Source organism: Amphiura filiformis, chromosome 17, assembly GCF_039555335.1.
Source record: "Amphiura filiformis chromosome 17, Afil_fr2py, whole genome shotgun sequence".
Lineage (NCBI taxonomy): Eukaryota > Metazoa > Echinodermata > Ophiuroidea > Amphilepidida > Amphiuridae > Amphiura > Amphiura filiformis.
Genome location: NC_092644.1, coordinates 62,713,910 through 62,731,253, shown reverse-complemented (window position 1 = coordinate 62,731,253; position 17,344 = coordinate 62,713,910). Strand labels below are relative to the sequence as shown.

The 17,344-nt window shown below is 35.2% G+C and overlaps 1 protein-coding gene and 1 long non-coding RNA gene across 2 annotated transcripts in view; one reads left to right on the top strand and one right to left on the bottom strand.

The window, feature by feature from the left end:
- Window positions 1-17,344, bottom strand: part of LOC140138140 (galanin receptor type 1-like) — a 257,448-nt gene that overhangs the window by 53,058 nt on the left and 187,046 nt on the right. The window lies entirely within an intron of this gene.
- Window positions 1,049-4,605, top strand: LOC140138139 (uncharacterized). Its single transcript, XR_011856948.1, has 3 exons — window positions 1,049-1,263; window positions 3,889-4,049; window positions 4,551-4,605. It is a non-coding gene; the product is annotated as an uncharacterized lncRNA (long non-coding RNA).

The window sequence follows — 17,344 nt, the reverse complement described above, 5'->3', positions numbered from 1 at the left end:
CACTGTATGGTCGTAAATCCTGGGGACAGGGGGACACGTCCGCATACACTTTGGGATATCAAATGTCACCCCCACCCCGTTTTCGGCAAACACTTCCCTGGTGTAAGTATATTTACTCTAAAAATACAGGCAATAGGCCTATTCGGTATTATACCTTGATTTTTGGATGAAATAGTTTAGAATTGAAATTTTCTTGCGCTCCGCGTACTTCATCGAATTCAAATTCACCTTCATATTCACATCCAATTCACCGTGATTGGGGGCTAAAATAGTATAAGAAGTTTTGTGTGAATAATACGCGCATCTCCCCGTAAACTTGACCGGTAAAAAGCAATTTATCTATGTCATAACCCAAATAAAAGGTACGTCAGCAATTAACAGAAAGGAAAAAGAGGAGCTATCATGTCAGAAGACTGAGGAAAAGGACGGAATCGAAGGATTGAAAAAAAAAAAAAAAAAGACAAGATACACATGACAAAGCCGACTAAATATTAAATCAACAGGGATTAAATAATTCCTTGAATTCTTATGACAACCCCCCCACATATCAAAGAAAAAAAAGTGAAAGAAAAATTCCTTGTTGTTTATAGATAGCCCTAAACGCCTTGATTTGGTATAAAATAGTGTAAAATTGCATATTTTTGCGCGCTTCGTTGGGAAATGAACCCAAATGTGTATCAACTTTCACTTCAAAATATGAAACTTAATGTTCGCTATGCTGTGCGCGCATAAATCCCAGCAATTGTGAAGTCAATGATGTCTGTATATTGTTGATGAATACAAGTTTAACTGTTTAATTCTTTATATATGTGCATCAATCAGGAAACATGTACCTAATTTGGCAAGTGTTTCACGCAGTCCTTTTTATTATATCTCATCATCACAGCACGGTTCAATTATATGCATTCGACAACATCACTTCTCGGACGTTGACCTCAATTTGTAGAGTTAAGCTTTTGCAACCAACATTTTAAAGTCAGCCTAAGCCTAGCATAAGCTGCTGGTTAGTGAGGAACTGTGTCTTAGAGATTGTGATGTATGGCCCGGGTGTTTGACTTGCTTGACATCTTTAAGTGTGACCTATATAAAAGTTTTATGGTTTTGTGAATCGTCTGGCAACCCAAAATTCAAACCTGGAATGTGACAAATTATACGTTTCACACGATCGTTTATGCTGGCATGCTGTTCTAAGGAATATATACATCAAGTTGCTCATCAAAAGGAACTATTTGCATCTGTTTCGTTCAGTTCTACCAAACAAAGGTATAGATTGTATTTTAGTATTACTATATTTCCATTAAACATGATAAAGCGTGTATGTTTTTAGTCCAGTGAGTCAATTTAATCAGTGAAGTACAATGAGTAACATATGCATTGTATGCATGGCATCCACAATATAATGACGGTTGATGTAATTTGAATTCGAGGAAAGTCTTTAAAAGCTGAGGACTTAAACTTAATAAGATGTTTTTAATAGGATATTGTTTTTCTAATTATTATTTACCATTCTTGACTTAAAAGTATGTTGTAAGGTTTGATGATATTCATGGTTTAATTCCGTATTGGTACTACTAAATAAAATACTTGTATGTTCGTGATGCATTCGTATAGCTGGCCTAGCTATTCGTCGTGATTGAGCGCTTTATAAAATTGCAATCTCGAAATTGAAAAAGATCGGCGATGTTGTCAGAATTGAAAGGCGGTGCCTACAATTAATTTGATTGAAATTCAAGGTGGTTTATTGACTTGAGTTTTGTCATGTTTGTCAAATTGTTATACCTATTTCATAAGTCTATCTGACATAATGTGTTAGATGAGTATTAGATTAGCATGACACTCATGACACTCGATCATCAGATCGTCGGACAACTTAGTACCTGATTTAATTACAAGTAGGCTATATTATTATTCTCATCTATATCATATGTATATTTACACAGACAAATCCCTGAAAGTAGTAAGAGAAGTCATCAAGTATAAAAACAGAACACGTGAGAAGTAACATTAATAATTACAAGTGCAAAAAAGAGTGGCCGTTGTTACCCAATATGTAAGCAATATGTGATTAATAGGGAGTATTTAGCATGTTTAGCGCCCAAAAAATCACAATTTGAATAATTGCTTTAAAGTCAGGCAGTTAAGGGAGCTCTAAGGGTTTACTGGAAATCCATTGAAATGATTATCATGTTGCCGGTTATTGCACCCAGAGGTGTATTTTGTGCACCCAGAACTTCACCTGTACCACCTCAGTCTTGACCTATGTTCTGGGTTAGTCACAAACTCCAAGTCCATGGTTAAAGACAACAGATGGTATGACCTATAAATCATATATTACCCATGAAGTTCAAGTACGCTTATTTTTGCCCTAAACAATGGAATGTTGCAATATTTATGAAATGATTGCAAATGAATAATGATGTATATTGATTGCTTGGAAGTGGAACACATTTGTTTTAATTTTTAGTGTAATTATTATTAGGTTTGTGTTGCCTGAAAGCACTGAATTAAAATGGGACGTCTGAATTGCGCTTCTGTCTGAAAAAAATCAAAGAGATCGATGACCAGGACGATTCTTTAGCCCTAGGTATGCATGCATAAGAGTTCAAAATGATTAAAAACAACCAGTAGAATTTTTTAGCTGTAAATTAAGACCAAAATCAAGTTCATGTAGCCCCTGTAGTCATTAATTTATTCAAGTTACACATGCGAAACGCCCTGTTCCCATAGACTTTATGTGCTCCTCTTCCCATCCTTCCTCACAACTTCGATCAACCACACATCTCCAGTAGTTGAAAAGCTATATTGTTCATATATACAGGGTTGTTACTAATGTTAGTGGTTTTTAGCTTTCAAATGACACCAACACAAAATATGACATTTTATCAATTAAACAGATCACAATTTAAAAATACATAACCCACCACCCTGTTTGGGTGGCGACTGGGAAAACGCATATCCATTAGTATTAGATTACCATCTCTTGTAATCTTAGTTGTTCTCCTTCGTATAAAGTTTTAAAAGCAAGACAATTTTGTAACTTATTTTGTACATGTAACATGTCATAAAATCATATAGGCCTTAAGGCCTGGTAACTGCTGGTTCAGAAGTTCAAGATATTGTCCTTCGTTCTGTTGAAACATTTTACGATGTGCTAAGAACATTGTCGAAAAATATCCATATTCCATATTTTGCAACATTGAAGTTTATCATTTGTTTAAAGAGTGATAGCTAGAGTTACGCAATCTGCTGTTTAGTTAGTTATCAATTAGAACTTTGTAGAGAAACATGACAAGATAGCTTTTTATTGTACCTGATTGAAATACAAAAAAAAAAACTATGTCAATATTTTGGTGCACTCTTAACTATAAGTTTTGCTTTTTGCAAAACATGCACATGAGGGCCGCATATGTGGTTTTATATTAAAATTCCACTCAGCCAAAATTATTCCTAAAATATATAGGAATATCGAATAGACACGAGAGGTTCTTTAAATATTTTAATATTTCTCAGGAACTGGCATTTTATACCAAACAATCATAACCTGTGCAAAATATTCCCTTGTCTCCACCCTATACTAGCTTTAAAAACAAAATTATGAATTAAGATGCCATTTTCGTGTGTTCAAAAGTACACAATATGAAATTGTGGTTGATTTACACAATTGAAGTACTAATAATCATGATCATTTATAAATAGGCCATAATTCAAAATATGTTTGACATTTTGCACTTGCGATGAAAATCACAATAACTTTATTCAGTTGTGGGTCAAAGTATCACAAGATACTGAACCATCAACAACGGCAACATCATAAACGATATTGACTTCCAAATTCCATGCGATAATGCATTAAAATATTTAGCTTTGATTCATATGTCTTTATTCCAGATACGACACCTTAGTCTTGTTGGAGGACATGATCTCAACGAAACCATCAGGAGGATGATGAGGAAGCTGGGAACGAACAATTTGTGGTCCTCCTGCAGTGTATAGGGAGAAAAGGCAAGCTGAGCATTAAAGATAGCCCTTTTTCTACAAAGTTATCGTCAGTAAGTTTCATAGGCCCAAGATACAATCTATGATTAACATAATATGTCAAATCACGTAGGCCTTTCCTTTTATTTCACAGTATGTTTCCAAACATTGGGTGAGAAAACAGATCCATAAGCTTCCATAGAGCTAAGATCGGCTAAGCCTAAACAGAATGCATATAATTTGTCATGCTGTCTGAACCAATCATAGTGGGTGTAATATACTCATCTCATATTCTGTGATTATAAAATTAAAATATGGATATTTAAATCTTACCCCTAAATCGGACGTCTGTTTCCAACTTGTTTTTGTTGTTGTAATTTTAGATTATATGTGTATATACTTTATTCATAAACTTATCAAATAAAAAATATTTCCCCTAAGACCACAGACCGCACGTATGGTAACACGTCGACATGTAGGCTTTTGGAAAATCCTAATATTGAGATACAGACCGTTTATTTTGATGAAGGAGTTTAATTTAATACTGAACTCATATCATTTCCACCTTTCTATAGAAGCTTGCATGAAGAATCATCCTCAAGCTAAGGAGGTTGAGATAGAGAAGGGACTTGAAGATTATCTGAAAAGAACACCAAATCTTCCAGGTGGAAAAAAGTATAAAGTAAGTTCAAATATCATTGCTGAAATGCCAAATTCATTTATTTAATTCATGTAGGCCTAAAACAATGTCTAGGGATTATAATATTAGCACCCATTCTAGACACCACCTTGTCCTCTATTTGTAAACACGTTTAAATGCTAAACATGTTTAGGAATTAAATATGTCTTGTGTTCAGATATTAAACATATGATGTTTTGAAATTTGACATTGGTGTTTAGGTTTTAAACGTATTTACAAATTGAGGACAAAAAAAAGTGTTACTATGTTTCTGTATCTGAATATCAAAAAGTGCATAAAATTGTTCGTTGAATGTAAAATGAAAAAAATATCGCATATCGCACAGCTCATTTTCTTTTAAAAATAATGTTTAAAAAAATAATAAAGCATAGCACAAAGCTATTTTACCAAATGTATCTGAGACATACTTTTTTGGACTTACATTTCACACACCTACGTGATGTTTCTTTCTCTATGGAGCATTTTTGTTTATTTTCACTTCTCTTAGGTTTTTAGGGCACCATGCCCCTCCCCACACACACACCCCACGCGCGCATTATGATTTCGTTATGGTTTATACAGACCTTGAAAGTTACTCAGAATTAATGATGCTGATAATATAAATAAGTTGTCTGGATATCTAAGGGTGACCATAACCGGATAGAATTTTTTATTCATAGAATTTCTTATGCCTATTTATATATATTTTGTCAGGGCTGCTATTTTAGTGAGCTGATAGATTTAAGGGTTTCAGTTCAATTTAAAAAATGATGTTTCCCAAAATGATGATCATGCTTATAAATAGATTGTTTTCCATTTTATTATCTATAGAAAGCTGGGAATGTGGATGCAGCGGTACCTGTAGGGGAATTGGAGGATGATGAGCGCGGCGAAAATGAACGTGGCCCCCAACAGGAAGAGGAAGAACAAGACTAGGGGACACATTGAAACTGAAGAGTGAAGACCACAGACACTGTACTGGTAAACATGCTAGTTTTACAACATTGTCGGACAAGGTGCTCACTGTCTATTGAAGTATATATATTCGATAAATATAAGGTTTAAGTTTAAAATAGCTGTGATTATATATCAGACTTTTATTTTAAAACATTTCTCATAAGCATGTTAAGATGTTTTTGTTTCTGTACTTATAGCTTTTAACTTTTCCTATCCGATATACGCTGGCGAAGTGACGTCCTAATCGGATTAACTACCATAGCAATAGATGAATACAATTTTTGAATAGATCGCTCTGCACTACAGCAGGTTGCACTCATCACCTGTCTTCAATCATATAATAGATTGAATACAATACCGCTCTTTTCAAACAGGCTAATCTTACAGGTGCAAGTGATTAGCATTTCTTTGACATATATGGTTCAATGCATCGGTACCGCATGGACGTTGTAGGCCTATACGGGGCTTACAGTCAAAATTGTATTCATCTATTGCTATGGTAGTTAATCCGATTAACTACGTCACTTCACCAGTGTATAATCACACTAGTATTCGCTGAGTGCGTTTCCACAATCGCTGATTATTAAGCCTTTTGAAGTATGGCGGGCACAAAGAGGAGTACTTTTGATTTGGGTAATCTTTTGTATGCTGAAAGAAAGCATACACAAGATTACCCAAATAAAAATACACCATCTCCATTTGTGCCCGTCATACTTCAAAAAGCCTTATTGTTGCAGCGTCGAGGTCCGTTCAAACTACGCCGCAATGCAGTGCGATGCGGTACCGATATATCGATTACTTTTTGCCTCAACTCAACGCTACTCGTCGCATTTCCAAGTTAAAATGTATTGAACTTCATTGCAATATCGTAAGTATTCTGCAGTGTGGCACCGCACCGCACCGCACCGCAATTGCGGCAATATGTACGGGCCTTTGGTCAAAGTTGCATTAAAGGCCATGTATGGCTTGCAACTTGACGCTCGAGGGCATGCTATAATCTGAGCCCGAATTAAAAAGACTACTTTGCGTCTGACATCCTGCCAACCAGACCGAAAATGTCGTACCGGTACTCTGACTTTTAAATTCTGCCTCAGATTATAGCGACTTATCGATTATAGTAACTATACCGTGATTTTAATTTGCTATAAAACTTTTGACGAGAGCATACTTCCGCGATGTTCACAATGCGCCTCCGATCCGAAGCGTAGGCCTACTATGTGTGCTTTACACGCCGTACGTGTTGTTATTTCTGTCGCCATACTCGCAAGTTGCGCCTTGTCAACATCGCGCAAGTACGCTCTTGTCAACGGTTTACAGTTAATCGCTCTGCCCATCAGCAACGGAAGTGATGATATTATTTGTATGTTGCGTAAACAATGTAAATTAGTGGTTTTTACGTTGTATTTGGGGACACTAGTAAAGAGGTAATAATTCAATTTGAGGAGTTTTCACACAGCACTTCAATTGAACTTTATTTTATCTTTGAGACTAGACTGTGCGTATTCAAATTATTTGACGTGTTTAATGACATTAAGGGATCTGGAATGAGCGTTTTGAGCGTTTCGACAGTATTTTTTGTGGGACATGAGAGCACATCAGACATATCGAATTGCATTCTGAATACGAAGAATGTCTTTCTGATATCAAATAATTTTCTTTTTTTTTTTTAACGGTATAATACACATTTTATGACAAATTATTAAAATTTGATATTTTTCACATTTTTGATATTAACAGTCCTCGAAGTAAATGTTATAAATCTAATGACATATTCTTAAAGTGTATGTAGCTGGATAGGAAAAGCCGACGATCAATTGAATATTTTGACTTTCCATATTGAAGATATGGAATTTTTCCCCAAAAGACCTATTTTTTTGGGTGTTTGGGAGAAAAAATCCATACCTCCAATACGAAAGGTCAAAATTTTCTAAATTGATCGTCGGCTTTTTATCCTAAATAAATACACTTTAAGTATAAAACATCAAATTTATCAAGTTAACTGCAAGTACTGTTAAATTCAAAAATATCAATTTTAATCATTTCACATAAAATGTGTATTACATTGCGAATTAAAAAAAAATCAAAATTATTTGATATCAGAAGGACATTCTTCGTATTCAGAATGCAATTCGATATGTCTGATGTGCTCTCATGTCCCACAATAAATTTTGTCCAAACGTTCATACCCCATCCCTTAAAGGAACAACCAAAAAGATCGAGGTTTGTGGGAGTGGGTTTCAAATCTCAATGACGTTTGTAAAAATATTTCTTTTAAGAAGATAATTTTCAACATTTGTGGATTTACGTTTCTGGCAGGGAGGGAGATGATGGCCGAAAACGAAAGTAGTTTCGTTTAAAGGACTAATTTGCTCGTTAATGCTTTGGGTACCGGTAGTTCCTAGCACTCTGTACTCTGATACCTGTATGATGATTTTCCACTGCGCTCGCTGCTCGCTCCGCTCGCTTTTCGAGAGGCGTCGCGGTTTGAGAACGGGGCTAGTTCCATAAGGGAAATGCAGACTTATCACCTTTATAGGCCTACATTTAATCAATTTAGGTAATGAGCCGTGAAAAGGCTCATAAACTGTACATTTGCCAATATTATGCCAAAAATAAATGCATACATGTTCATGGTACTTTTATTTTACAGAATTCTGCCTTAAAACTTGGTCAATCAAAATACGTGTTGTTAATTCCGTCGCCATATATTCGTTGCGAGTTGCGACTTAGAATTAGAGAGGGCTAGACATTATAACTCATTACGAACACAGTAGGCCTATGGCAAAATTCTACAAAATTAAAGTAAACCATGAACAATAATTATGACTTAATTTTAGCAAAGTGTTGGCAAAAGTTACGAGCACTTTCAAGTCTAGTCATCATTAACTCTCTAAGAAATAATTGTCCTCTCAGGAGAACCCGCCCTCTTAGATCTTGAACCTCTAAAAGGTTCTTTAGTTTGGGGGCCATTTTCGATAGTCTTGGAACCATATTTGGTTCTTTAGAAAACCTCTAAGGGTTCTCCTGAGAGGACAACATTAGAATCTTTTTAGAACCTTTATTTCTTAGAGTGTTAACTGCGCTTTGTACGTGAGAGTAATCAATTAAGTTTGTCGAATTTAACTGAAGACCGAATTGAAAACATTAGTTTGCGTCTGACGTCAGGGCAAAGGCGCGGTGTGATTGGTTGCTGACCTGCGCAGAACGGCATTTTTGGTCTGGTTGACAGGACATTATACGCAAACTAGTCTTTTGAATATTATTCTGTCTTCAATTATAAATAGTAACTTATATTTGAGAGTTTTCATGTATATAAATCATGTTTTAAAACTTTTTATCCTATAAATGTACAATAATCGGGTTTCATAAGTATTCCATCCATGCATATGTATTAAACAATAATTATTATAAATCGAGTAATAGAGTGTATAAACAGTCATCAATGGTCATGACAATAGTTGACTCGATACATGGTAACACAAGTTCCACATGTTCCATGGGGTGATTTTGCATAGCATGTTTGTATAAAATTAATTTATGTTTCAGCAGTATTTTCAACGAAAATGAATGAAGAATAATATTCATACACAGGAATAAAGTTTAATGAATCACACATCAAATCAACATTAATTGTCTTGTGTGATTTATTATGTGTCGTGTAAGTCGTAAGTATCACTAATTTGCCAAACTAACTTGTTTCATGAATTTTGTATTGGCCTAATTTAATAATATTTGATATTTGTTTTGGACTTTTAACTAATAAAACATAGCACGTTTTCTAAACGTCACTAAAACGTCAAGAAAACGTTCTAAAAACGTAGTAGAAACGTAACATACGTTTTCTGGTGGTGAGTAATGCATCCTCCAATACGTTTTTTACGTTGCTATAACGTTTTCAGGACGTTTTGGACGTTTCTGCAACGTTCTTAGTACGTTAGTTGCGTGCTAGAACGTCCAATACGTTTTCTCTAGGTCCTGGATACGTCTTGGGTAACGGAAAGATAGGCCTTAAAAACGTCTTTTACGTTGTGAAAACGTTTTTAGAACGTCTTTTAATAACGTTTTTAAAACGTCAAAAACCCTCCACAAAATTACGTTTTAAAAACGTTTTATCAAAACGTCTAGAAAACGTCAACGGTACGTTCTCACAACGTTCAGAAAACGTTTTTTGGTTAGCTGGGAACACATTTTGAGTCTTGAACATAGCGTCACCACATTAACCTGCATGGCTAGTCTGTACGAGGGCTGTCAGTATGTAATGAAACTTGACCTTTGACACCATATATCAAATATTTGGATGGAATTCAAAGACTGTACATTTGTTTTTCAAATCACATTATGTGTAAATGATACCATATATACTGCGCCAATAAAGTATCCTTACACTTGGAAAAATAATCAAAATTTCCAAACCGGACAATATTAGGGTAAATTTGTTTTTTAATAGATACACTATCTAATCCTGCACATTATGAGCATAGTTACAAGCATTTGATTAGACAAAGGTCCAGTTTTAAAAGTGACAAACTGGCCTATTCAAAACTCCACACACGAGACATCTGGTTTGAGAGTGGTGAATGGCTGATTTATGCGTTTGGCTTTAATTTAAAACAAAAGGAACAAAAGAAAACGGAAACAAAAGAACTGACAAATAAAATGAAAGTTATGAAAAGTACAGAGAAGTAAAAACTGAAATAAAAATTAAATAACACTTCATTTGTTGCGGCTTCTTGGAATCTTTTTGCGCCTTGTATAGGCCAGTTTGTCACTTTTAAAACTGGACCTTCGTCTATTCAATTGCTTGTAACTTTACTTCTTGAGGTCACATTGGATTCAATGTGGTGTCATAATGTGCAGGATCAAATAGTGCATCTATTAAAAATTTACCCCAATATTGTTTAGTTTTGAAATTGTGATTATTTTTCCAAGTGTAAGAATACTTTATTGGCGCAGTATATATACTTGATTAAGTAATAACATTAGCATAAAATCAATAGACTAGGGACACTTCCAAATCACGCAAGAAGCTGGCCTCTTAAATTACACCAAAGATCTGTTTAAAGTGTCCGAGAACAGCAAAAGTACATAGTGAATATGACTAGTTTTAAGATAAGGACAATGAACTGAGTGCAATGCATTAGTCAAGATAATCGCACGCGCCGTGGAGTTAAATGCAATAACTTCATGGCAAGTGCGATTATCTTGACGAATGCATTTGCACGAGTACATTATCCGTCATATACTTTGAGTGTATTAAAACAATAGGCAATATTAATTGCTGCATTCATTATATTAGTTAACTATCAATGGTATCGATTGCGCCTACGTCGTACTTTAGTAACTCATTCACGCATGGTTTGTAACCAATTGACTTTATGTTGTGATCATTTAATATCGTGGTTCCAAACACAGAGAGCACTGAACCAGTTGACCTGGAAACGATTTTGACGTCCCACTAGTATTACGGTGAATGGAGATGAGAGAAAAACTTATATATATCAATATCAACTGGACTTTATAGTTCTATAATTTGAACTTTAAAATCTACTTATATTAAAACACACGACAGTGGAATTTTACAATTTGTTCAGTATTATAAAGCATGATCATGATATTATGCGCTAGTGTGTGTTTATCGGGCGTGTTTATGTTATTTTAGATATAGGCCTACATGTATTTCATTTATAAAATGCTGAATATTTTGTAATGGTGTCATCTTGTATAATTATGGTCCACCTGTTTTAGCCCTTTTTAATTAATAGAAGCTCGATTATTCTCATTTGAAGTTTGATTTATTTGAGTTCATTAATCATAATTTATGGCAATGATAGTTGCAAAATAGAACACGGTTTGTAACCTATGATTTACATCGTGCGCATGAAAAAAGCTGAAAAAAATACCATAACCTATAACTATTTTAACACCACAGAATGTATATTCGTACTTTTTTGATGGTATATATATCGAACAGTATTTGAGCGTGCACGTATTATCTAAAATCTATTGTTTAGCGTGCGGGTTTTAGATAATGCATTGTTTAGCGTGCAGGTTTATAAAATTTGGGCTATGAAGGGTAGTTCGCGAAAATAATGCACGGGGGACGGGAGAAGAATACATAACGATGAATAGAAACGGGCACTAGAAGTATATGCAGGAATAAACACTAGGTCTTGAGTCTGTCTTTTATTTGGAAAAATATGAGACTTGCCAATAAACTTGGATGGAAATGGGACGTCTTTGAAATTCAACAACTTTATGACTTGAAGGGAAGCAACATTATTCTGCACAAATGGAGAAAATGAAGAAGCAGTTATTACAGATGACATTAATTATCTCCAGAATGAAACCGATTAAAATATAATGACTGGTCACGGGTGAGAGCTAGTAATCAGTACGATAATGACAATAAACCTTGAAGGACATTAATCTTGTCGTATTTTGATTAGAGAAACTAAACACAATAAACGAGGTGACTCCTATTCGCATTCGAATTTACCTATATGTTAGTGAAGGTAACAGATATGTTATTATAAAATTATTTTCTATGAACTGCGCATTGACAAGGTTTGGCAACTTTAATTCATCTAGTTATATGTCGAGAAAGTATAGCACATATCGTTGCTATAAAGCGTTCAATCACAATATTTCGTCTTGCTAACAATTGATTGTTTGACACACACTGTAAGTTATTTTGTTTAGTTTTAGTTAATTTTATCCTGAATAAGCATCAGAGCAAGACCAATGGCCAATGACGCTTGACGTCAGGTTCAAGTACTCCCGGTGAATAAAACCGATTTCGTCAGCGTAAAAGCCGAAAGTGCTCTCAATTGATTTCCCCTCCCTTTTTTGACAATCGATGGAAAGCAGGGACACAATGGGTTGTGTTTAGGGGTGACATATGTATTCACATTATTCCGCTTCATGTCGCAAAGCATTTGGGGATGGTAAGTTTCTCTTGATGTGTTGAATAATCTAGATGCCAGTGAAGCTCCTTCAAAAAAGGAGAAGGGTTTCTTGTAAATAAGCCGGGCACACGTGTTTAAGTTTCTCTGAGACGCGTGAATTCTTTCTTGGACATATATACCATTCATAAGAGCATCGCAATATTCCAGTCTGAAAAAGATAAGGGAGCGGAATGCATTGTGACAGGAATTGAAGTCCAGGTACCGTCTGATTCTCTTGAAGCTGTCGATTTAGAATTTCAAAGAGCGAAACAGTTGAGTAATATGATCACTCATCTTCATCTGACAGTCAAAAAACGTGTCCACATTTTACGGACGGTGAAGGACGGATTTCAACATCATCAAAATGGAAAGTCAAATGCTCAAGGCACTTGTAATGCGCAGCAGAAGACGGAATAAAGAACTATGTCAAAGTTTAAAAACAATAGCGTCGTTAGTGTGTTTGGGTACGAGTGGTTATCAATGTTTGGGGGTATGTGTGTTGGTTGGGGTGGGTTGGTGGTGGTTATGGGTGCTTGTGAATTATTGTAAATAACTAAAAGGATATAATGGGAATCAGCAGACCGGAAAGTATATCTTGTGGAAAATTTACATGGTATCGAATGTAATTTACTGTACATGTTTAAATTATAAAGTCAAAGCGTGTTTCAACCATGTAAGTCAACCCTAAACAAAACAGCTGACATTACCCTATAAATAACTACTGGTACACCAAACGATAACATATCAATGTATTTGGCAATACCGTTTACAAGTAAACAGTGTAACGACATATCAACTCCAGACGTTTATCTGCTCGAAAAAGAAACAAGAGAGATATTTCGTCAATATTCAACAATGCGTTGGATATTTATAGAAGTTATTCGGAAGCCTAAACTATCCTGACCCACTTATGTCGAAATAGTTTTAGTAGCTTAAGTAAAGGAAAAATTGTCATTATAAACAGAAAATTCAAAGAATATTACAAATTCTAGCGTCTCTGCAATATGATTCGTAATGTTTCATTGGTTGTAAAGTGACCATCATGTGCTTGGACTATATAGCAACAATACACATGTGTCCAGTATTTGCACACATTTTGACAGTCTCTCCTCCTTTTAGTGTGTATTTGGTGTTTATGAAAGCTTAAAATAGCCGGACCAAATATAGTTGGTAGTGTTTCATTGGTTAGTGATCATTATTTCCTTTGGATATATGGTCAGAAAACAAAACATAAAACAAATAGTGGCGTGAGTGTGTTAAGGGTACGAATCGAATTGTGAAGTTTCTTTTCCTTTCTCTGTTACCGATTTAAGGAGCTGGTACATTTGTTTGCTTGTCCATACCCAGTATTCATACTAGTAGTAATTTATTCCGTTTGTTTGCTTGTTTGTTTGGGTTTTTTTTTTTGCTGCAAGGCAGAACTTCTCGTTGCCTTTTAAACGACATTTGCTGTTTCACCCGGTGGTAAGCACAGTCCGTAGATCATTAAACGAGTTCAATCAAGGGTATTCTTCATAACAGATTATTAACATGATTAACTAAATGATTATTACACAATAATACGGACTTGATATACACATGATGTAGCATAGAGAATCGTGAAAATTAACTGAAAAACAATTGAAATAATGCCGTGCAAAATGAGTTGTCTAGACGACACGTCATGTTACTCCGATACACTATAACTGGTTGTGACTTGAATATAAACGTAATGTCCCATTTCATGAACACGAAATTGAATCATTATGATAAATTAAAATGTTTGATTTTTGATTTCACACAAGGAATGCACAGACAAGATTAAAAATATTAAACAAAAGGTTGCATTATATTGATATCCATTTTAGATTGTAGCACAATCATGAGATTATTATCGATGGCTCTTTCTAGCTGAAAAGGCTGAGTGAGTATGCGTGTGTTCTATGGATTCTTTGTTAGATTTATGTTTCGATCAATTGCCTCTTCTTACATTGCTATAATAACATGGAGACATCTCTGTCAGGACGTTGAATCGTCAACTTCTTTCTATAGTCTATCGTCCTCTTTTATCATTATCGTTATAATCCTGATATGGAATTATGCTTCGTGATGCATATATCTCTTGAGCATATTTCAAGCACGTCTCTGGTGTATCTAGAATGTTATGTTTCGCCTTCAATATGTTTTCAGATAGTGAAGCCTTGGGTTTCATGTCATTCCTATCTATGAATTATCACACATTTCTAGACGAACTTAAGGATACTATCGGCATAACTTTAGGACCTTTCGTCTCAGTTGATATAAATATGTTATCTGTACATGGCCCTAAGCATTTAGGGAAATCATTCTAGGAACATGAAGTGATGCCAAATGTTGCTCTCTGTTACTGTTATTTAATCTTAAGTGTCTTTTTACCTTGGCTGATTTGATAGGCGAGTCTATATTCCCTATGATGTTTTTTCCCTCCTACCCATATTACGTACCGGGTGTCCCAGAATGATTTATACCGTGTTTGAGCAAAATATCAAAAATATATAGTCAACAGTGTATCTAATCTTAATAAGTGCAATACAATGCCACACATGTCTCCTACTTATTCTGTGACTTTCATAGAAATAGCTTGATTCGTTTTGGCGTGACATTGCCATTACTGAAAATGGACAAAAACTGCATGTGTGTAATTTACAGCGCAAAGGCATCATAACACATGGATCCTATATCACCATCGTCTAGCCGCACTGTGCAATATATTGGAGAAATCCTACATTCTTTTATAGGAAATACACCACATTTGGCACAGATGTAGAGCTTACAATGCTAAATAATTCGTGATATGGGATTAAGTGAAACATTTCAATATGCCATCAGATATTTTGGTTGAAAAACATACTTTTTATCACAATTTTTACCACAATTTCTTCCCAAAAATGTCATTATTACAGAGGATATAACTCCCTCAAGGATCCTCCGCAGTAAATTTTAATCTTCTTCATTATGTAGCTAGCTGTGAGTTTGCCCATATACTGTGGACATAAATGCATGCATAAGAACGAACCTTCTCTATACTTTTATGAAAAATCCATCTCTGCCGGCATTTCAAATGATGAAACTCAAACACTGCAATAATTGTCTTCAAAACTACCGCCAAAGAAAGAATAGTTTAAGGTCACTCAAGCGTAGCAAATCCTTTATTCATACACGGATTACTTCGAAACATCATAAATAAACGATAGATATCGATTATTTAGTAGAAGTAAGAACAGGACGCGGCAAATATACTGAATAACATTTTCCAAATAACTTTGTGCTGAACGGTTAGTAATTTTACAGATTTTCAAAATAGGTTGCTTTGTCAAAACTTGGAATTCATCATTTTTACGCAATCCTCTCTAACTTCTACTAGAAACGTCCAATTTTTAAAATCTAAAAAATCTGAGAAAGCTAAATATATGTAAAACTTACAATGCAAAACAATATGACCAATAGAAATGCCGTTCATACCTTAAAAAAATCCATCTTTCCCGGTATAAATCATTCTGGGACACCCTGTATTAGCTCTCGTTAGTTGTGTTTTACGAAGTACATGTAAAGTACATAGTTATTAATCTACAGTCATGGACAAAAGCTTGGAATAGTTTTATTTTTTACATAGCCCTGTTTTTAAGTGCAGATATCTTACCATCAATGACCCGACAGCCATGCACAATGGATCACGGGTGTCTGGCAAGTGGATTCTTATGCCTGACCAATGAACCATCAGGCATCCTTTTTGCAGTTATTTTAGCGATATGATTCAAAAGATTACACTGGCTTTTTCATTATCGTGTGCAGAAACAAGCTTTGCTTTATTGCATCTGTCTGTGTAATATGATATTTCTGATCACGGGACGCTGGTTGGGCATAGATTTTATACGTCCGCGTCATTGACCTTGAGCTGGCAATGGGTGGACACACCAAATATTGAGTTGTGTTTTCTCACGCAAGAGACTTATCTGAACATGTCACAGCTCAACATGTCCTACGCGTGAGGGAATTCCTTGAAAATGATAATGTAGAACACCTGGATTGGTCGGCTTTGAGCCCGGATATGAATCCTATAGAGAAGTTATGGGCAGAAGTATCCCGCAGGTTAGGTAACATGGAAAACCAACTAATCACCTTGCAGGAACTTAGACATGCCCTCATTGCTAGCTGGCGAGATATCGAGGGAATGTCATGTCGCGTACATGACCTTGAGCTGGCAATGGGTGGACACAACAAATATTGAGTTGTGTTTTCGCACGCAAGAGACTTATTTGAACATGTCACAGTGAGAGTTTAAGTTTTTGTTTACACGATAAAGTTTGCTAGTGTCTTTAATCTCATTTTGTGATACAAAGAGACCGCCCAAAAATGTTGCGATTGTTTGCGATCGATCCATTGTAATGCGCTTCCTCAGGTAATGCTTTGTACCTTTCAATTAAATTCAATTGAGCACTACTCCAGAACAATAAACCTGTTCCCAACATGATTGAAAACTGCATTTGATACAAAAATATAAATATTCCAAACTTTTGTCCATGACTACCCTTATGAGGATGGTCCAAATTCATTATAAGAAGTTTTACCTTCGATTACCTTTGTTGTTTATATTCCATTGTATGCATACTGGTGGATGTGCTTTGTTTTACGACTAATAAAAAAACACTTTTCAAGGAGGTATTTAAAAATTGTGAACAAGACTATGAAGATAGCTCCGTAATTGTGTTGATATTGGCCCATGAGCTCTTAAATAATAGATCGGTTCACTTTCGTATTTTAGAAACTTTTG